The sequence below is a fragment of the Triturus cristatus genome, chromosome 4_1 (genome assembly GCF_964204655.1).
Source record: "Triturus cristatus chromosome 4_1, aTriCri1.1, whole genome shotgun sequence".
Classification (NCBI taxonomy): Eukaryota; Metazoa; Chordata; class Amphibia; order Caudata; family Salamandridae; genus Triturus; species Triturus cristatus.
The window spans coordinates 149,798,394-149,815,747 of NC_140585.1; the positions used below are offsets into that span (position 1 = coordinate 149,798,394).

The following is a 17,354-nucleotide window of genomic DNA, read 5'->3' on the forward strand; positions in this document are numbered from 1 at the left end:
AAGTCTATTTTAAAGAGACACCGTTCAATTTGGGTAATCTATGCAGAAGAGGAAATTGTCAGCTGTACTGATGAAAATATAATTTACTCGGAAGTAAGATTTTGGGCCCTTCCTTAATTTTACCATGTCAATAAACACATATGAATTTGACGTCAGCAAAAAAATGAGATAGTAGCAACTTCAGGACTAAAAATAAGGTTACATTTACTGAAGAAATTTCAAATGCTTGAAATATCAATTCATTATTATATTCTAGTGTATTTGGTACCTTCTTCAGGTAACCATCTTAAGAAACATAGCGTTAGTTGGGACGCTGCCAAATTTTGATTAGGTGATTTTGAGGTTTGCTGTATCAGAGCCTGGATAGCTCAGTCGGTAGAGCATCAGACTTTTAATCTGAGGGTCCAGGGTTCAAGTCCCCGTTCAGGCGGTAGGCTACTTTAAAGAAAAAGTATTCTGATTGTACATTCTTTTTGTGTTCCACTGCATGATGAATAAGATATTCCATTACCAAAATTAAAAAAAAATGTCTTTCATGGAGAAGTGAAAAACCCATCTGTCTCATATATCAGATGATGATACACTAAACTTAAGTTGTATGCAGACTTACCAACTGTATCATGTAGTTTGACACGGTGAATAACTTTTACCCAATTCAATATTCAAAATATAGCCATGGTTATAGTATCCAATGAACTTTATAAAGTTGATCAACAGCTCAAAGCTCATTATTTCATTTCTGAATATCTGTGCACCTCACTCAAGCAGATTGGCTCTGTGGCGCAATGGATAGCGCATTGGACTTCTAGGTGAATGTCAAGAAGGTATTCAAAGGCTGTGGGTTCGAATCCCACCAGAGTCAGTTTTATCCCTGTGTATTTCATAACTATTTAAAGAAGTTATAAGCGATGCATGCATGCTTCTGCTTCACCAAAATCATTTGCTAAAAAAGGTCAGTAAAAGGAAGTCTATTTTAAAGAGACACCGTTCAATTTGGGTAATCTATGCAGAAGAGGAAATTGTCAGCTGTACTGATGAAAATATAATTTACTCGGAAGTAAGATTTTGGGCCCTTCCTTAATTTTACCATGTCAATAAACACATATGAATTTGACGTCAGCAAAAAAATGAGATAGTAGCAACTTCAGGACTAAAAATAAGGTTACATTTACTGAAGAAATTTCAAATGCTTGAAATATCAATTCATTATTATATTCTAGTGTATTTGGTACCTTCTTCAGGTAACCATCTTAAGAAACATAGCGTTAGTTGGGACACTGCCAAATTTTGATTAGGTGATTTTGAGGTTTGCTGTATCAGAGCCTGGATAGCTCAGTCGGTAGAGCATCAGACTTTTAATCTGAGGGTCCAGGGTTCAAGTCCCTGTTCAGGCGGTTTGTTTAAAGAAAATGTACTCTAATGACATGCTCTTTTCAGGATCCAATGAACGAGCAGTCCCATTAGAGTAATTGCAAGTTACTCTTAATGGAGCCATTAAATACCCATCGGTCGTGTACCATTTGACAAGAGTTAAGAAGACTTACCGCAACGGTATCATGTCGTTTGAGATGTTGATTATCTTTTCCCCAATTCAATGTTCAAAATGGAACCCTGCTTATAGTTTCCAAATCACTTTATAAAGTTGGTCAACCGCTGATAGCTCATCTTTTTATTTGAGAATTTCTGTTCACCTTGTTGAATCAGGTTGGATCTCTGGTGCAATGGATAGCGGCTTGGGGTTCTAGGCGAATGTAGAGAAAGCATTCAAAGTCTTTGGGTTGGAATACTAGCTGGGTCAGTTTTATCCCTCCTTTATCTTATAACTAATTGAAACAGTAACAAACAATGCCTGCTTCTGCATAACCAGAGACATTTACCAAAACGGCAGTGAAAGAAAGTCTATTTAAACAGACACTGTTTGCTTTGAAAATGTTGCATAATCTATGCCCAAGAGTAAATTTCCAGTTATACTGCTGGACATGTAATTTAGTACCTAGTAATAGTATTTGCCTTTTACTAATTTCACAATGTCAATTTAGAGACATGATTTCTAAGTCAGCCGAAAATGAGATAGAACGAATTTCAGGATTTAAAATAGATTACGTGTGCTGCTGAAATTTCAAATGCTTGAAATATCAATTAATTATTAAACTCTACATATTTGATTGCTAATATATGTAACCATATTAAGAATTAAAGTGTAGGTTGGTGTGCGTCCACATCATTTTTAGCTGATTTTTAGTTGCAGTGTTGCAGAGCCTGGATAGCTCAGTCGGTAGAGCATCAGACTTTTAATCTGAGGGTCCAGGGTTCAAGTCCCTGTTCAGGCGGTCGGCTACTTTAAAGAAAAAGTATTCTGATTGTACATTCTTTTTGTGTTCCACTGCATGATGAATAAGATATTCCATTACCAAAATAAAAAAAAAACGTCTTTCATGGAGAAGTGAAAAACCCATCTGTCTCATATATCAGATGACGATACACTAAACTTAAGTTGTATGCAGACTTACCAACTGTATCATGTAGTTTGACACGGTGAATAACTTTTACCCAATTCAATATTCAAGATATAGCCATGGTTATAGTATCCAATGAACTTTATAAAGTTGATCAACAGCTCAAAGCTCATTATTTCATTTCTGAATATCTGTGCACCTCATTCAAGCAGATTGGCTCTGTGGCGCAATGGATAGCGCATTGGACTTCTAGGTGAATGCCAAGAAGGTATTCAAAGGCTGTGGGTTCGAATCCCACCAGAGTCAGTTTTATCCCTGTTTATTTCATAACTATTTAAAGAAGTTATAAGCGATGCATGCATGCTTCTGCTTCACCAAAATCATTTGCTAAAAAAGGTCAGTAAAAGGAAGTCTATTTTAAAGAGACACCGTTCAATTTGGGTAATCTATGCAGAAGAGGAAATTGTCAGCTGTACTGATGAAAATATAATTTACTCGGAAGTAAGATTTTGGGCCCTTCCTTAATTTTACCATGTCAATAAACACATATGAATTTGACGTCAGCAAAAAAATGAGATAGTAGCAACTTCAGGACTAAAAATAAGGTTACATTTACTGAAGAAATTTCAAATGCTTGAAATATCAATTCATTATTATATTCTAGTGTATTTGGTACCTTCTTCAGGTAACCATCTTAAGAAACATAGCGTTAGTTGGGACACTGCCAAATTTTGATTAGGTGATTTTGAGGTTTGCTGTATCAGAGCCTGGATAGCTCAGTCGGTAGAGCATCAGACTTTTAATCTGAGGGTCCAGGGTTCAAGTCCCTGTTCAGGCGGTTTGTTTAAAGAAAATGTACTCTAATGACATGCTCTTTTCAGGATCCAATGAACGAGTAGTCCCATTAGAGTAATTGCAAGTTACTCTTAATGGAGCCATTAAATACCCATCGGTCGTGTACCATTTGACAAGAGTTAAGAAGACTTACCGCAACGGTATCATGTCGTTTGAGATGTTGATTATCTTTTCCCCAATTCAATGTTCAAAATGGAACCCTGCTTATAGTTTCCAAATCACTTTATAAAGTTGGTCAACCGCTGATAGCTCATCTTTTTATTTGAGAATTTCTGTTCACCTTGTTGAATCAGGTTGGATCTCTGGTGCAATGGATAGCGGCTTGGGGTTCTAGGCGAATGTAGAGAAAGCATTCAAAGTCTTTGGGTTGGAATACTAGCTGGGTCAGTTTTATCCCTCCTTTATCTTATAACTAATTGAAACAGTAACAAACAATGCCTGCTTCTGCATAACCAGAGACATTTACCAAAACGGCAGTGAAAGAAAGTCTATTTAAACAGACACTGTTTGCTTTGAAAATGTTGCATAATCTATGCCCAAGAGTAAATTTCCAGTTATACTGCTGGACATGTAATTTAGTACCTAGTAATAGTATTTGGCCTTTTACTAATTTCACAATGTCAATTTAGAGACATGATTTCTAAGTCAGCCGAAAATGAGATAGAACGAATTTCAGGATTTAAAATAGATTACGTGTGCTGCTGAAATTTCAAATGCTTGAAATATCAAATAATTATTAAACTCTACATATTTGATTGCTAATATATGTAACCATATTAAGAATTAAAGTGTAGGTTGGTGTGCGTCCACATCATTTTTAGCTGATTTTTAGTTGCAGTGTTGCAGAGCCTGGATAGCTCAGTCGGTAGAGCATCAGACTTTTAATCTGAGGGTCCAGGGTTCAAGTCCCTGTTCAGGCGGTCGGCTACTTTAAAGAAAAAGTATTCTGATTGTACATTCTTTTTGTGTTCCACTGCATGATGAATAAGATATTCCATTACCAAAATTAAAAAAAAACGTCTTTCATGGAGAAGTGAAAAACCCATCTGTCTCATATATCAGATGACGATACACTAAACTTAAGTTGTATGCAGACTTACCAACTGTATCATGTAGTTTGACACGGTGAATAACTTTTACCCAATTCAATATTCAAGATATAGCCATGGTTATAGTATCCAATGAACTTTATAAAGTTGATCAACAGCTCAAAGCTCATTATTTCATTTCTGAATATCTGTGCACCTCATTCAAGCAGATTGGCTCTGTGGCGCAATGGATAGCGCATTGGACTTCTAGGTGAATGTCAAGAAGGTATTCAAAGGCTGTGGGTTCGAATCCCACCAGAGTCAGTTTTATCCCTGTTTATTTCATAACTATTTAAAGAAGTTATAAGCGATGCATGCATGCTTCTGCTTCACCAAAATCATTTGCTAAAAAAGGTCAGTAAAAGGAAGTCTATTTTAAAGAGACACCGTTCAATTTGGGTAATCTATGCAGAAGAGGAAATTGTCAGCTGTACTGATGAAAATATAATTTACTCGGAAGTAAGATTTTGGGCCCTTCCTTAATTTTACCATGTCAATAAACACATATGAATTTGACGTCAGCAAAAAAATGAGATAGTAGCAACTTCAGGACTAAAAATAAGGTTACATTTACTGAAGAAATTTCAAATGCTTGAAATATCAATTCATTATTATATTCTAGTGTATTTGGTACCTTCTTCAGGTAACCATCTTAAGAAACATAGCGTTAGTTGGGACGCTGCCAAATTTTGATTAGGTGATTTTGAGGTTTGCTGTATCAGAGCCTGGATAGCTCAGTCGGTAGAGCATCAGACTTTTAATCTGAGGGTCCAGGGTTCAAGTCCCCGTTCAGGCGGTAGGCTACTTTAAAGAAAAAGTATTCTGATTGTACATTCTTTTTGTGTTCCACTGCATGATGAATAAGATATTCCATTACCAAAATTAAAAAAAAATGTCTTTCATGGAGAAGTGAAAAACCCATCTGTCTCATATATCAGATGATGATACACTAAACTTAAGTTGTATGCAGACTTACCAACTGTATCATGTAGTTTGACACGGTGAATAACTTTTACCCAATTCAATATTCAAAATATAGCCATGGTTATAGTATCCAATGAACTTTATAAAGTTGATCAACAGCTCAAAGCTCATTATTTCATTTCTGAATATCTGTGCACCTCACTCAAGCAGATTGGCTCTGTGGCGCAATGGATAGCGCATTGGACTTCTAGGTGAATGTCAAGAAGGTATTCAAAGGCTGTGGGTTCGAATCCCACCAGAGTCAGTTTTATCCCTGTGTATTTCATAACTATTTAAAGAAGTTATAAGCGATGCATGCATGCTTCTGCTTCACCAAAATCATTTGCTAAAAAAGGTCAGTAAAAGGAAGTCTATTTTAAAGAGACACCGTTCAATTTGGGTAATCTATGCAGAAGAGGAAATTGTCAGCTGTACTGATGAAAATATAATTTACTCGGAAGTAAGATTTTGGGCCCTTCCTTAATTTTACCATGTCAATAAACACATATGAATTTGACGTCAGCAAAAAAATGAGATAGTAGCAACTTCAGGACTAAAAATAAGGTTACATTTACTGAAGAAATTTCAAATGCTTGAAATATCAATTCATTATTATATTCTAGTGTATTTGGTACCTTCTTCAGGTAACCATCTTAAGAAACATAGCGTTAGTTGGGACACTGCCAAATTTTGATTAGGTGATTTTGAGGTTTGCTGTATCAGAGCCTGGATAGCTCAGTCGGTAGAGCATCAGACTTTTAATCTGAGGGTCCAGGGTTCAAGTCCCTGTTCAGGCGGTTTGTTTAAAGAAAATGTACTCTAATGACATGCTCTTTTCAGGATCCAATGAACGAGTAGTCCCATTAGAGTAATTGCAAGTTACTCTTAATGGAGCCATTAAATACCCATCGGTCGTGTACCATTTGACAAGAGTTAAGAAGACTTACCGCAACGGTATCATGTCGTTTGAGATGTTGATTATCTTTTCCCCAATTCAATGTTCAAAATGGAACCCTGCTTATAGTTTCCAAATCACTTTATAAAGTTGGTCAACCGCTGATAGCTCATCTTTTTATTTGAGAATTTCTGTTCACCTTGTTGAATCAGGTTGGATCTCTGGTGCAATGGATAGCGGCTTGGGGTTCTAGGCGAATGTAGAGAAAGCATTCAAAGTCTTTGGGTTGGAATACTAGCTGGGTCAGTTTTATCCCTCCTTTATCTTATAACTAATTGAAACAGTAACGAACAATGCCTGCTTCTGCATAACCAGAGACATTTACCAAAACGGCAGTGAAAGAAAGTCTATTTAAACAGACACTGTTTGCTTTGAAAATGTTGCATAATCTATGCCCAAGAGTAAATTTCCAGTTATACTGCTGGACATGTAATTTAGTACCTAGTAATAGTATTTGGCCTTTTACTAATTTCACAATGTCAATTTAGAGACATGATTTCTAAGTCAGCCGAAAATGAGATAGAACGAATTTCAGGATTTAAAATAGATTACGTGTGCTGCTGAAATTTCAAATGCTTGAAATATCAATTAATTATTAAACTCTACATATTTGATTGCTAATATATGTAACCATATTAAGAATTAAAGTGTAGGTTGGTGTGCGTCCACATCATTTTTAGCTGATTTTTAGTTGCAGTGTTGCAGAGCCTGGATTGCTCAGTCGGTAGAGCATCAGACTTTTAATCTGAGGGTCCAGGGTTCAAGTCCCTGTTCAGGCGGTCGGCTACTTTAAAGAAAAAGTATTCTGATTGTACATTCTTTTTGTGTTCCACTGCATGATGAATAAGATATTCCATTACCAAAATTAAAAAAAAACGTCTTTCATGGAGAAGTGAAAAACCCATCTGTCTCATATATCAGATGACGATACACTAAACTTAAGTTTTATGCAGACTTACCAACTGTATCATGTAGTTTGACACGGTGAATAACTTTTACCCAATTCAATATTCAAAATATAGCCATGGTTATAGTATCCAATGAACTTTATAAAGTTGATCAACAGCTCAAAGCTCATTATTTCATTTCTGAATATCTGTGCACCTCACTCAAGCAGATTGGCTCTGTGGCGCAATGGATAGCGCATTGGACTTCTAGGTGAATGTCAAGAAGGTATTCAAAGGCTGTGGGTTCGAATCCCACCAGAGTCAGTTTTATCCCTGTTTATTTCATAACTATTTAAAGAAGTTATAAGCGATGCATGCATGCTTCTGCTTCACCAAAATCATTTGCTAAAAAAGGTCAGTAAAAGGAAGTCTATTTTAAAGAGACACCGTTCAATTTGGGTAATCTATGCAGAAGAGGAAATTGTCAGCTGTACTGATGAAAATATAATTTACTCGGAAGTAAGATTTTGGGCCCTTCCTTAATTTTACCATGTCAATAAACACATATGAATTTGACGTCAGCAAAAAAATGAGATAGTAGCAACTTCAGGACTAAAAATAAGGTTACATTTACTGAAGAAATTTCAAATGCTTGAAATATCAATTCATTATTATATTCTAGTGTATTTGGTACCTTCTTCAGGTAACCATCTTAAGAAACATAGCGTTAGTTGGGACGCTGCCAAATTTTGATTAGGTGATTTTGAGGTTTGCTGTATCAGAGCCTGGATAGCTCAGTCGGTAGAGCATCAGACTTTTAATCTGAGGGTCCAGGGTTCAAGTCCCCGTTCAGGCGGTAGGCTACTTTAAAGAAAAAGTATTCTGATTGTACATTCTTTTTGTGTTCCACTGCATGATGAATAAGATATTCCATTACCAAAATTAAAAAAAAATGTCTTTCATGGAGAAGTGAAAAACCCATCTGTCTCATATATCAGATGATGATACACTAAACTTAAGTTGTATGCAGACTTACCAACTGTATCATGTAGTTTGACACGGTGAATAACTTTTACCCAATTCAATATTCAAAATATAGCCATGGTTATAGTATCCAATGAACTTTATAAAGTTGATCAACAGCTCAAAGCTCATTATTTCATTTCTGAATATCTGTGCACCTCACTCAAGCAGATTGGCTCTGTGGCGCAATGGATAGCGCATTGGACTTCTAGGTGAATGTCAAGAAGGTATTCAAAGGCTGTGGGTTCGAATCCCACCAGAGTCAGTTTTATCCCTGTGTATTTCATAACTATTTAAAGAAGTTATAAGCGATGCATGCATGCTTCTGCTTCACCAAAATCATTTGCTAAAAAAGGTCAGTAAAAGGAAGTCTATTTTAAAGAGACACCGTTCAATTTGGGTAATCTATGCAGAAGAGGAAATTGTCAGCTGTACTGATGAAAATATAATTTACTCGGAAGTAAGATTTTGGGCCCTTCCTTAATTTTACCATGTCAATAAACACATATGAATTTGACGTCAGCAAAAAAATGAGATAGTAGCAACTTCAGGACTAAAAATAAGGTTACATTTACTGAAGAAATTTCAAATGCTTGAAATATCAATTCATTATTATATTCTAGTGTATTTGGTACCTTCTTCAGGTAACCATCTTAAGAAACATAGCGTTAGTTGGGACACTGCCAAATTTTGATTAGGTGATTTTGAGGTTTGCTGTATCAGAGCCTGGATAGCTCAGTCGGTAGAGCATCAGACTTTTAATCTGAGGGTCCAGGGTTCAAGTCCCTGTTCAGGCGGTTTGTTTAAAGAAAATGTACTCTAATGACATGCTCTTTTCAGGATCCAATGAACGAGTAGTCCCATTAGAGTAATTGCAAGTTACTCTTAATGGAGCCATTAAATACCCATCGGTCGTGTACCATTTGACAAGAGTTAAGAAGACTTACCGCAACGGTATCATGTCGTTTGAGATGTTGATTATCTTTTCCCCAATTCAATGTTCAAAATGGAACCCTGCTTATAGTTTCCAAATCACTTTATAAAGTTGGTCAACCGCTGATAGCTCATCTTTTTATTTGAGAATTTCTGTTCACCTTGTTGAATCAGGTTGGATCTCTGGTGCAATGGATAGCGGCTTGGGGTTCTAGGCGAATGTAGAGAAAGCATTCAAAGTCTTTGGGTTGGAATACTAGCTGGGTCAGTTTTATCCCTCCTTTATCTTATAACTAATTGAAACAGTAACAAACAATGCCTGCTTCTGCATAACCAGAGACATTTACCAAAACGGCAGTGAAAGAAAGTCTATTTAAACAGACACTGTTTGCTTTGAAAATGTTGCATAATCTATGCCCAAGAGTAAATTTCCAGTTATACTGCTGGACATGTAATTTAGTACCTAGTAATAGTATTTGCCTTTTACTAATTTCACAATGTCAATTTAGAGACATGATTTCTAAGTCAGCCGAAAATGAGATAGAACGAATTTCAGGATTTAAAATAGATTACGTGTGCTGCTGAAATTTCAAATGCTTGAAATATCAATTAATTATTAAACTCTACATATTTGATTCTTAATATATGTAACCATATTAAGAATTAAAGTGTAGGTTGGTGTGCGTCCACATCATTTTTAGCTGATTTTTAGTTGCAGTGTTGCAGAGCCTGGATAGCTCAGTCGGTAGAGCATCAGACTTTTAATCTGAGGGTCCAGGGTTCAAGTCCCTGTTCAGGCGGTCGGCTACTTTAAAGAAAAAGTATTCTGATTGTACATTCTTTTTGTGTTCCACTGCATGATGAATAAGATATTCCATTACCAAAATAAAAAAAAAACGTCTTTCATGGAGAAGTGAAAAACCCATCTGTCTCATATATCAGATGACGATACACTAAACTTAAGTTGTATGCAGACTTACCAACTGTATCATGTAGTTTGACACGGTGAATAACTTTTACCCAATTCAATATTCAAGATATAGCCATGGTTATAGTATCCAATGAACTTTATAAAGTTGATCAACAGCTCAAAGCTCATTATTTCATTTCTGAATATCTGTGCACCTCATTCAAGCAGATTGGCTCTGTGGCGCAATGGATAGCGCATTGGACTTCTAGGTGAATGCCAAGAAGGTATTCAAAGGCTGTGGGTTCGAATCCCACCAGAGTCAGTTTTATCCCTGTTTATTTCATAACTATTTAAAGAAGTTATAAGCGATGCATGCATGCTTCTGCTTCACCAAAATCATTTGCTAAAAAAGGTCAGTAAAAGGAAGTCTATTTTAAAGAGACACCGTTCAATTTGGGTAATCTATGCAGAAGAGGAAATTGTCAGCTGTACTGATGAAAATATAATTTACTCGGAAGTAAGATTTTGGGCCCTTCCTTAATTTTACCATGTCAATAAACACATATGAATTTGACGTCAGCAAAAAAATGAGATAGTAGCAACTTCAGGACTAAAAATAAGGTTACATTTACTGAAGAAATTTCAAATGCTTGAAATATCAATTCATTATTATATTCTAGTGTATTTGGTACCTTCTTCAGGTAACCATCTTAAGAAACATAGCGTTAGTTGGGACACTGCCAAATTTTGATTAGGTGATTTTGAGGTTTGCTGTATCAGAGCCTGGATAGCTCAGTCGGTAGAGCATCAGACTTTTAATCTGAGGGTCCAGGGTTCAAGTCCCCGTTCAGGCGGTAGGCTACTTTAAAGAAAAAGTATTCTGATTGTACATTCTTTTTGTGTTCCACTGCATGATGAATAAGATATTCCATTACCAAAATTAAAAAAAAATGTCTTTCATGGAGAAGTGAAAAACCCATCTGTCTCATATATCAGATGATGATACACTAAACTTAAGTTGTATGCAGACTTACCAACTGTATCATGTAGTTTGACACAGTGAATAACTTTTACCCAATTCAATATTCAAAATATAGCCATGGTTATAGTATCCAATGAACTTTATAAAGTTGATCAACAGCTCAAAGCTCATTATTTCATTTCTGAATATCTGTGCACCTCACTCAAGCAGATTGGCTCTGTGGCGCAATGGATAGCGCATTGGACTTCTAGGTGAATGTCAAGAAGGTATTCAAAGGCTGTGGGTTCGAATCCCACCAGAGTCAGTTTTATCCCTGTGTATTTCATAACTATTTAAAGAAGTTATAAGCGATGCATGCATGCTTCTGCTTCACCAAAATCATTTGCTAAAAAAGGTCAGTAAAAGGAAGTCTATTTTAAAGAGACACCGTTCAATTTGGGTAATCTATGCAGAAGAGGAAATTGTCAGCTGTACTGATGAAAATATAATTTACTCGGAAGTAAGATTTTGGGCCCTTCCTTAATTTTACCATGTCAATAAACACATATGAATTTGACGTCAGCAAAAAAATGAGATAGTAGCAACTTCAGGACTAAAAATAAGGTTACATTTACTGAAGAAATTTCAAATGCTTGAAATATCAATTCATTATTATATTCTAGTGTATTTGGTACCTTCTTCAGGTAACCATCTTAAGAAACATAGCGTTAGTTGGGACACTGCCAAATTTTGATTAGGTGATTTTGAGGTTTGCTGTATCAGAGCCTGGATAGCTCAGTCGGTAGAGCATCAGACTTTTAATCTGAGGGTCCAGGGTTCAAGTCCCTGTTCAGGCGGTTTGTTTAAAGAAAATGTACTCTAATGACATGCTCTTTTCAGGATCCAATGAACGAGTAGTCCCATTAGAGTAATTGCAAGTTACTCTTAATGGAGCCATTAAATACCCATCGGTCGTGTACCATTTGACAAGAGTTAAGAAGACTTACCGCAACGGTATCATGTCGTTTGAGATGTTGATTATCTTTTCCCCAATTCAATGTTCAAAATGGAACCCTGCTTATAGTTTCCAAATCACTTTATAAAGTTGGTCAACCGCTGATAGCTCATCTTTTTATTTGAGAATTTCTGTTCACCTTGTTGAATCAGGTTGGATCTCTGGTGCAATGGATAGCGGCTTGGGGTTCTAGGCGAATGTAGAGAAAGCATTCAAAGTCTTTGGGTTGGAATACTAGCTGGGTCAGTTTTATCCCTCCTTTATCTTATAACTAATTGAAACAGTAACAAACAATGCCTGCTTCTGCATAACCAGAGACATTTACCAAAACGGCAGTGAAAGAAAGTCTATTTAAACAGACACTGTTTGCTTTGAAAATGTTGCATAATCTATGCCCAAGAGTAAATTTCCAGTTATACTGCTGGACATGTAATTTAGTACCTAGTAATAGTATTTGGCCTTTTACTAATTTCACAATGTCAATTTAGAGACATGATTTCTAAGTCAGCCGAAAATGAGATAGAACGAATTTCAGGATTTAAAATAGATTACGTGTGCTGCTGAAATTTCAAATGCTTGAAATATCAAATAATTATTAAACTCTACATATTTGATTGCTAATATATGTAACCATATTAAGAATTAAAGTGTAGGTTGGTGTGCGTCCACATCATTTTTAGCTGATTTTTAGTTGCAGTGTTGCAGAGCCTGGATAGCTCAGTCGGTAGAGCATCAGACTTTTAATCTGAGGGTCCAGGGTTCAAGTCCCTGTTCAGGCGGTCGGCTACTTTAAAGAAAAAGTATTCTGATTGTACATTCTTTTTGTGTTCCACTGCATGATGAATAAGATATTCCATTACCAAAATTAAAAAAAAACGTCTTTCATGGAGAAGTGAAAAACCCATCTGTCTCATATATCAGATGACGATACACTAAACTTAAGTTGTATGCAGACTTACCAACTGTATCATGTAGTTTGACACGGTGAATAACTTTTACCCAATTCAATATTCAAGATATAGCCATGGTTATAGTATCCAATGAACTTTATAAAGTTGATCAACAGCTCAAAGCTCATTATTTCATTTCTGAATATCTGTGCACCTCATTCAAGCAGATTGGCTCTGTGGCGCAATGGATAGCGCATTGGACTTCTAGGTGAATGTCAAGAAGGTATTCAAAGGCTGTGGGTTCGAATCCCACCAGAGTCAGTTTTATCCCTGTTTATTTCATAACTATTTAAAGAAGTTATAAGCGATGCATGCATGCTTCTGCTTCACCAAAATCATTTGCTAAAAAAGGTCAGTAAAAGGAAGTCTATTTTAAAGAGACACCGTTCAATTTGGGTAATCTATGCAGAAGAGGAAATTGTCAGCTGTACTGATGAAAATATAATTTACTCGGAAGTAAGATTTTGGGCCCTTCCTTAATTTTACCATGTCAATAAACACATATGAATTTGACGTCAGCAAAAAAATGAGATAGTAGCAACTTCAGGACTAAAAATAAGGTTACATTTACTGAAGAAATTTCAAATGCTTGAAATATCAATTCATTATTATATTCTAGTGTATTTGGTACCTTCTTCAGGTAACCATCTTAAGAAACATAGCGTTAGTTGGGACGCTGCCAAATTTTGATTAGGTGATTTTGAGGTTTGCTGTATCAGAGCCTGGATAGCTCAGTCGGTAGAGCATCAGACTTTTAATCTGAGGGTCCAGGGTTCAAGTCCCCGTTCAGGCGGTCGGCTACTTTAAAGAAAAAGTATTCTGATTGTACATTCTTTTTGTGTTCCACTGCATGATGAATAAGATATTCCATTACCAAAATTAAAAAAAAACGTCTTTCATGGAGAAGTGAAAAACCCATCTGTCTCATATATCAGATGACGATACACTAAACTTAAGTTGTATGCAGACTTACCAACTGTATCATGTAGTTTGACACGGTGAATAACTTTTACCCAATTCAATATTCAAGATATAGCCATGGTTATAGTATCCAATGAACTTTATAAAGTTGATCAACAGCTCAAAGCTCATTATTTCATTTCTGAATATCTGTGCACCTCATTCAAGCAGATTGGCTCTGTGGCGCAATGGATAGCGCATTGGACTTCTAGGTGAATGTCAAGAAGGTATTCAAAGGCTGTGGGTTCGAATCCCACCAGAGTCAGTTTTATCCCTGTTTATTTCATAACTATTTAAAGAAGTTATAAGCGATGCATGCATGCTTCTGCTTCACCAAAATCATTTGCTAAAAAAGGTCAGTAAAAGGAAGTCTATTTTAAAGAGACACCGTTCAATTTGGGTAATCTATGCAGAAGAGGAAATTGTCAGCTGTACTGATGAAAATATAATTTACTCGGAAGTAAGATTTTGGGCCCTTCCTTAATTTTACCATGTCAATAAACACATATGAATTTGACGTCAGCAAAAAAATGAGATAGTAGCAACTTCAGGACTAAAAATAAGGTTACATTTACTGAAGAAATTTCAAATGCTTGAAATATCAATTCATTATTATATTCTAGTGTATTTGGTACCTTCTTCAGGTAACCATCTTAAGAAACATAGCGTTAGTTGGGACACTGCCAAATTTTGATTAGGTGATTTTGAGGTTTGCTGTATCAGAGCCTGGATAGCTCAGTCGGTAGAGCATCAGACTTTTAATCTGAGGGTCCAGGGTTCAAGTCCCTGTTCAGGCGGTTTGTTTAAAGAAAATGTACTCTAATGACATGCTCTTTTCAGGATCCAATGAACGAGTAGTCCCATTAGAGTAATTGCAAGTTACTCTTAATGGAGCCATTAAATACCCATCGGTCGTGTACCATTTGACAAGAGTTAAGAAGACTTACCGCAACGGTATCATGTCGTTTGAGATGTTGATTATCTTTTCCCCAATTCAATGTTCAAAATGGAACCCTGCTTATAGTTTCCAAATCACTTTATAAAGTTGGTCAACCGCTGATAGCTCATCTTTTTATTTGAGAATTTCTGTTCACCTTGTTGAATCAGGTTGGATCTCTGGTGCAATGGATAGCGGCTTGGGGTTCTAGGCGAATGTAGAGAAAGCATTCAAAGTCTTTGGGTTGGAATACTAGCTGGGTCAGTTTTATCCCTCCTTTATCTTATAACTAATTGAAACAGTAACAAACAATGCCTGCTTCTGCATAACCAGAGACATTTACCAAAACGGCAGTGAAAGAAAGTCTATTTAAACAGACACTGTTTGCTTTGAAAATGTTGCATAATCTATGCCCAAGAGTAAATTTCCAGTTATACTGCTGGACATGTAATTTAGTACCTAGTAATAGTATTTGGCCTTTTACTAATTTCACAATGTCAATTTAGAGACATGATTTCTAAGTCAGCCGAAAATGAGATAGAACGAATTTCAGGATTTAAAATAGATTACGTGTGCTGCTGAAATTTCAAATGCTTGAAATATCAAATAATTATTAAACTCTACATATTTGATTGCTAATATATGTAACCATATTAAGAATTAAAGTGTAGGTTGGTGTGCGTCCACATCATTTTTAGCTGATTTTTAGTTGCAGTGTTGCAGAGCCTGGATAGCTCAGTCGGTAGAGCATCAGACTTTTAATCTGAGGGTCCAGGGTTCAAGTCCCTGTTCAGGCGGTCGGCTACTTTAAAGAAAAAGTATTCTGATTGTACATTCTTTTTGTGTTCCACTGCATGATGAATAAGATATTCCATTACCAAAATTAAAAAAAAACGTCTTTCATGGAGAAGTGAAAAACCCATCTGTCTCATATATCAGATGACGATACACTAAACTTAAGTTGTATGCAGACTTACCAACTGTATCATGTAGTTTGACACGGTGAATAACTTTTACCCAATTCAATATTCAAGATATAGCCATGGTTATAGTATCCAATGAACTTTATAAAGTTGATCAACAGCTCAAAGCTCATTATTTCATTTCTGAATATCTGTGCACCTCATTCAAGCAGATTGGCTCTGTGGCGCAATGGATAGCGCATTGGACTTCTAGGTGAATGTCAAGAAGGTATTCAAAGGCTGTGGGTTCGAATCCCACCAGAGTCAGTTTTATCCCTGTTTATTTCATAACTATTTAAAGAAGTTATAAGCGATGCATGCATGCTTCTGCTTCACCAAAATCATTTGCTAAAAAAGGTCAGTAAAAGGAAGTCTATTTTAAAGAGACACCGTTCAATTTGGGTAATCTATGCAGAAGAGGAAATTGTCAGCTGTACTGATGAAAATATAATTTACTCGGAAGTAAGATTTTGGGCCCTTCCTTAATTTTACCATGTCAATAAACACATATGAATTTGACGTCAGCAAAAAAATGAGATAGTAGCAACTTCAGGACTAAAAATAAGGTTACATTTACTGAAGAAATTTCAAATGCTTGAAATATCAATTCATTATTATATTCTAGTGTATTTGGTACCTTCTTCAGGTAACCATCTTAAGAAACATAGCGTTAGTTGGGACGCTGCCAAATTTTGATTAGGTGATTTTGAGGTTTGCTGTATCAGAGCCTGGATAGCTCAGTCGGTAGAGCATCAGACTTTTAATCTGAGGGTCCAGGGTTCAAGTCCCCGTTCAGGCGGTAGGCTACTTTAAAGAAAAAGTATTCTGATTGTACATTCTTTTTGTGTTCCACTGCATGATGAATAAGATATTCCATTACCAAAATTAAAAAAAAATGTCTTTCATGGAGAAGTGAAAAACCCATCTGTCTCATATATCAGATGATGATACACTAAACTTAAGTTGTATGCAGACTTACCAACTGTATCATGTAGTTTGACACAGTGAATAACTTTTACCCAATTCAATATTCAAAATATAGCCATGGTTATAGTATCCAATGAACTTTATAAAGTTGATCAACAGCTCAAAGCTCATTATTTCATTTCTGAATATCTGTGCACCTCACTCAAGCAGATTGGCTCTGTGGCGCAATGGATAGCGCATTGGACTTCTAGGTGAATGTCAAGAAGGTATTCAAAGGCTGTGGGTTCGAATCCCACCAGAGTCAGTTTTATCCCTGTGTATTTCATAACTATTTAAAGAAGTTATAAGCGATGCATGCATGCTTCTGCTTCACCAAAATCATTTGCTAAAAAAGGTCAGTAAAAGGAAGTCTATTTTAAAGAGACACCGTTCAATTTGGGTAATCTATGCAGAAGAGGAAATTGTCAGCTGTACTGATGAAAATATAATTTACTCGGAAGTAAGATTTTGGGCCCTTCCTTAATTTTACCATGTCAATAAACACATATGAATTTGACGTCAGCAAAAAAATG

At 36.1% G+C, this 17,354-nt stretch overlaps 23 non-coding genes across 23 annotated transcripts; all 23 read left to right on the plus strand.

Annotated features, from left to right (window-relative positions):
- The first annotated feature begins 771 nt into the window (after window positions 1-771).
- On the plus strand, window positions 772-862 carry TRNAR-UCU (transfer RNA arginine (anticodon UCU)). The gene is given in 2 exon segments: window positions 772-808; window positions 827-862. It is a non-coding gene; the product is annotated as a tRNA-Arg (tRNA).
- A 459-nt stretch (window positions 863-1,321) lies between these two features.
- On the plus strand, window positions 1,322-1,394 carry TRNAK-UUU (transfer RNA lysine (anticodon UUU)). Its single transcript has one exon. It is a non-coding gene; the product is annotated as a tRNA-Lys (tRNA).
- An 863-nt stretch (window positions 1,395-2,257) lies between these two features.
- On the plus strand, window positions 2,258-2,330 carry TRNAK-UUU (transfer RNA lysine (anticodon UUU)). The gene has a single exon. It is a non-coding gene; the product is annotated as a tRNA-Lys (tRNA).
- A 341-nt stretch (window positions 2,331-2,671) lies between these two features.
- On the plus strand, window positions 2,672-2,762 carry TRNAR-UCU (transfer RNA arginine (anticodon UCU)). Its single transcript is given in 2 exon segments — window positions 2,672-2,708; window positions 2,727-2,762. It is a non-coding gene; the product is annotated as a tRNA-Arg (tRNA).
- A 459-nt stretch (window positions 2,763-3,221) lies between these two features.
- On the plus strand, window positions 3,222-3,294 carry TRNAK-UUU (transfer RNA lysine (anticodon UUU)). The gene has a single exon. It is a non-coding gene; the product is annotated as a tRNA-Lys (tRNA).
- An 864-nt stretch (window positions 3,295-4,158) lies between these two features.
- Window positions 4,159-4,231, plus strand: TRNAK-UUU (transfer RNA lysine (anticodon UUU)). The gene has a single exon. It is a non-coding gene; the product is annotated as a tRNA-Lys (tRNA).
- A 341-nt stretch (window positions 4,232-4,572) lies between these two features.
- On the plus strand, window positions 4,573-4,663 carry TRNAR-UCU (transfer RNA arginine (anticodon UCU)). Its single transcript is given in 2 exon segments — window positions 4,573-4,609; window positions 4,628-4,663. It is a non-coding gene; the product is annotated as a tRNA-Arg (tRNA).
- An 873-nt stretch (window positions 4,664-5,536) lies between these two features.
- TRNAR-UCU (transfer RNA arginine (anticodon UCU)) lies at window positions 5,537-5,627 on the plus strand. The gene is given in 2 exon segments: window positions 5,537-5,573; window positions 5,592-5,627. It is a non-coding gene; the product is annotated as a tRNA-Arg (tRNA).
- Window positions 5,628-6,086: 459 nt separating this feature from the next.
- TRNAK-UUU (transfer RNA lysine (anticodon UUU)) lies at window positions 6,087-6,159 on the plus strand. Its single transcript has one exon. It is a non-coding gene; the product is annotated as a tRNA-Lys (tRNA).
- Window positions 6,160-7,437: 1,278 nt separating this feature from the next.
- TRNAR-UCU (transfer RNA arginine (anticodon UCU)) lies at window positions 7,438-7,528 on the plus strand. Its single transcript is given in 2 exon segments — window positions 7,438-7,474; window positions 7,493-7,528. It is a non-coding gene; the product is annotated as a tRNA-Arg (tRNA).
- Window positions 7,529-8,401: 873 nt separating this feature from the next.
- TRNAR-UCU (transfer RNA arginine (anticodon UCU)) lies at window positions 8,402-8,492 on the plus strand. The gene is given in 2 exon segments: window positions 8,402-8,438; window positions 8,457-8,492. It is a non-coding gene; the product is annotated as a tRNA-Arg (tRNA).
- A 459-nt stretch (window positions 8,493-8,951) lies between these two features.
- TRNAK-UUU (transfer RNA lysine (anticodon UUU)) lies at window positions 8,952-9,024 on the plus strand. The gene has a single exon. It is a non-coding gene; the product is annotated as a tRNA-Lys (tRNA).
- Window positions 9,025-9,887: 863 nt separating this feature from the next.
- Window positions 9,888-9,960, plus strand: TRNAK-UUU (transfer RNA lysine (anticodon UUU)). Its single transcript has one exon. It is a non-coding gene; the product is annotated as a tRNA-Lys (tRNA).
- Window positions 9,961-10,301: 341 nt separating this feature from the next.
- On the plus strand, window positions 10,302-10,392 carry TRNAR-UCU (transfer RNA arginine (anticodon UCU)). Its single transcript is given in 2 exon segments — window positions 10,302-10,338; window positions 10,357-10,392. It is a non-coding gene; the product is annotated as a tRNA-Arg (tRNA).
- An 873-nt stretch (window positions 10,393-11,265) lies between these two features.
- On the plus strand, window positions 11,266-11,356 carry TRNAR-UCU (transfer RNA arginine (anticodon UCU)). The gene is given in 2 exon segments: window positions 11,266-11,302; window positions 11,321-11,356. It is a non-coding gene; the product is annotated as a tRNA-Arg (tRNA).
- A 459-nt stretch (window positions 11,357-11,815) lies between these two features.
- TRNAK-UUU (transfer RNA lysine (anticodon UUU)) lies at window positions 11,816-11,888 on the plus strand. The gene has a single exon. It is a non-coding gene; the product is annotated as a tRNA-Lys (tRNA).
- An 864-nt stretch (window positions 11,889-12,752) lies between these two features.
- TRNAK-UUU (transfer RNA lysine (anticodon UUU)) lies at window positions 12,753-12,825 on the plus strand. Its single transcript has one exon. It is a non-coding gene; the product is annotated as a tRNA-Lys (tRNA).
- Window positions 12,826-13,166: 341 nt separating this feature from the next.
- On the plus strand, window positions 13,167-13,257 carry TRNAR-UCU (transfer RNA arginine (anticodon UCU)). The gene is given in 2 exon segments: window positions 13,167-13,203; window positions 13,222-13,257. It is a non-coding gene; the product is annotated as a tRNA-Arg (tRNA).
- Window positions 13,258-14,130: 873 nt separating this feature from the next.
- Window positions 14,131-14,221, plus strand: TRNAR-UCU (transfer RNA arginine (anticodon UCU)). Its single transcript is given in 2 exon segments — window positions 14,131-14,167; window positions 14,186-14,221. It is a non-coding gene; the product is annotated as a tRNA-Arg (tRNA).
- Window positions 14,222-14,680: 459 nt separating this feature from the next.
- TRNAK-UUU (transfer RNA lysine (anticodon UUU)) lies at window positions 14,681-14,753 on the plus strand. Its single transcript has one exon. It is a non-coding gene; the product is annotated as a tRNA-Lys (tRNA).
- An 864-nt stretch (window positions 14,754-15,617) lies between these two features.
- Window positions 15,618-15,690, plus strand: TRNAK-UUU (transfer RNA lysine (anticodon UUU)). Its single transcript has one exon. It is a non-coding gene; the product is annotated as a tRNA-Lys (tRNA).
- Window positions 15,691-16,031: 341 nt separating this feature from the next.
- On the plus strand, window positions 16,032-16,122 carry TRNAR-UCU (transfer RNA arginine (anticodon UCU)). Its single transcript is given in 2 exon segments — window positions 16,032-16,068; window positions 16,087-16,122. It is a non-coding gene; the product is annotated as a tRNA-Arg (tRNA).
- Window positions 16,123-16,995: 873 nt separating this feature from the next.
- On the plus strand, window positions 16,996-17,086 carry TRNAR-UCU (transfer RNA arginine (anticodon UCU)). The gene is given in 2 exon segments: window positions 16,996-17,032; window positions 17,051-17,086. It is a non-coding gene; the product is annotated as a tRNA-Arg (tRNA).
- The last annotated feature ends 268 nt before the right edge of the window (window positions 17,087-17,354 follow it).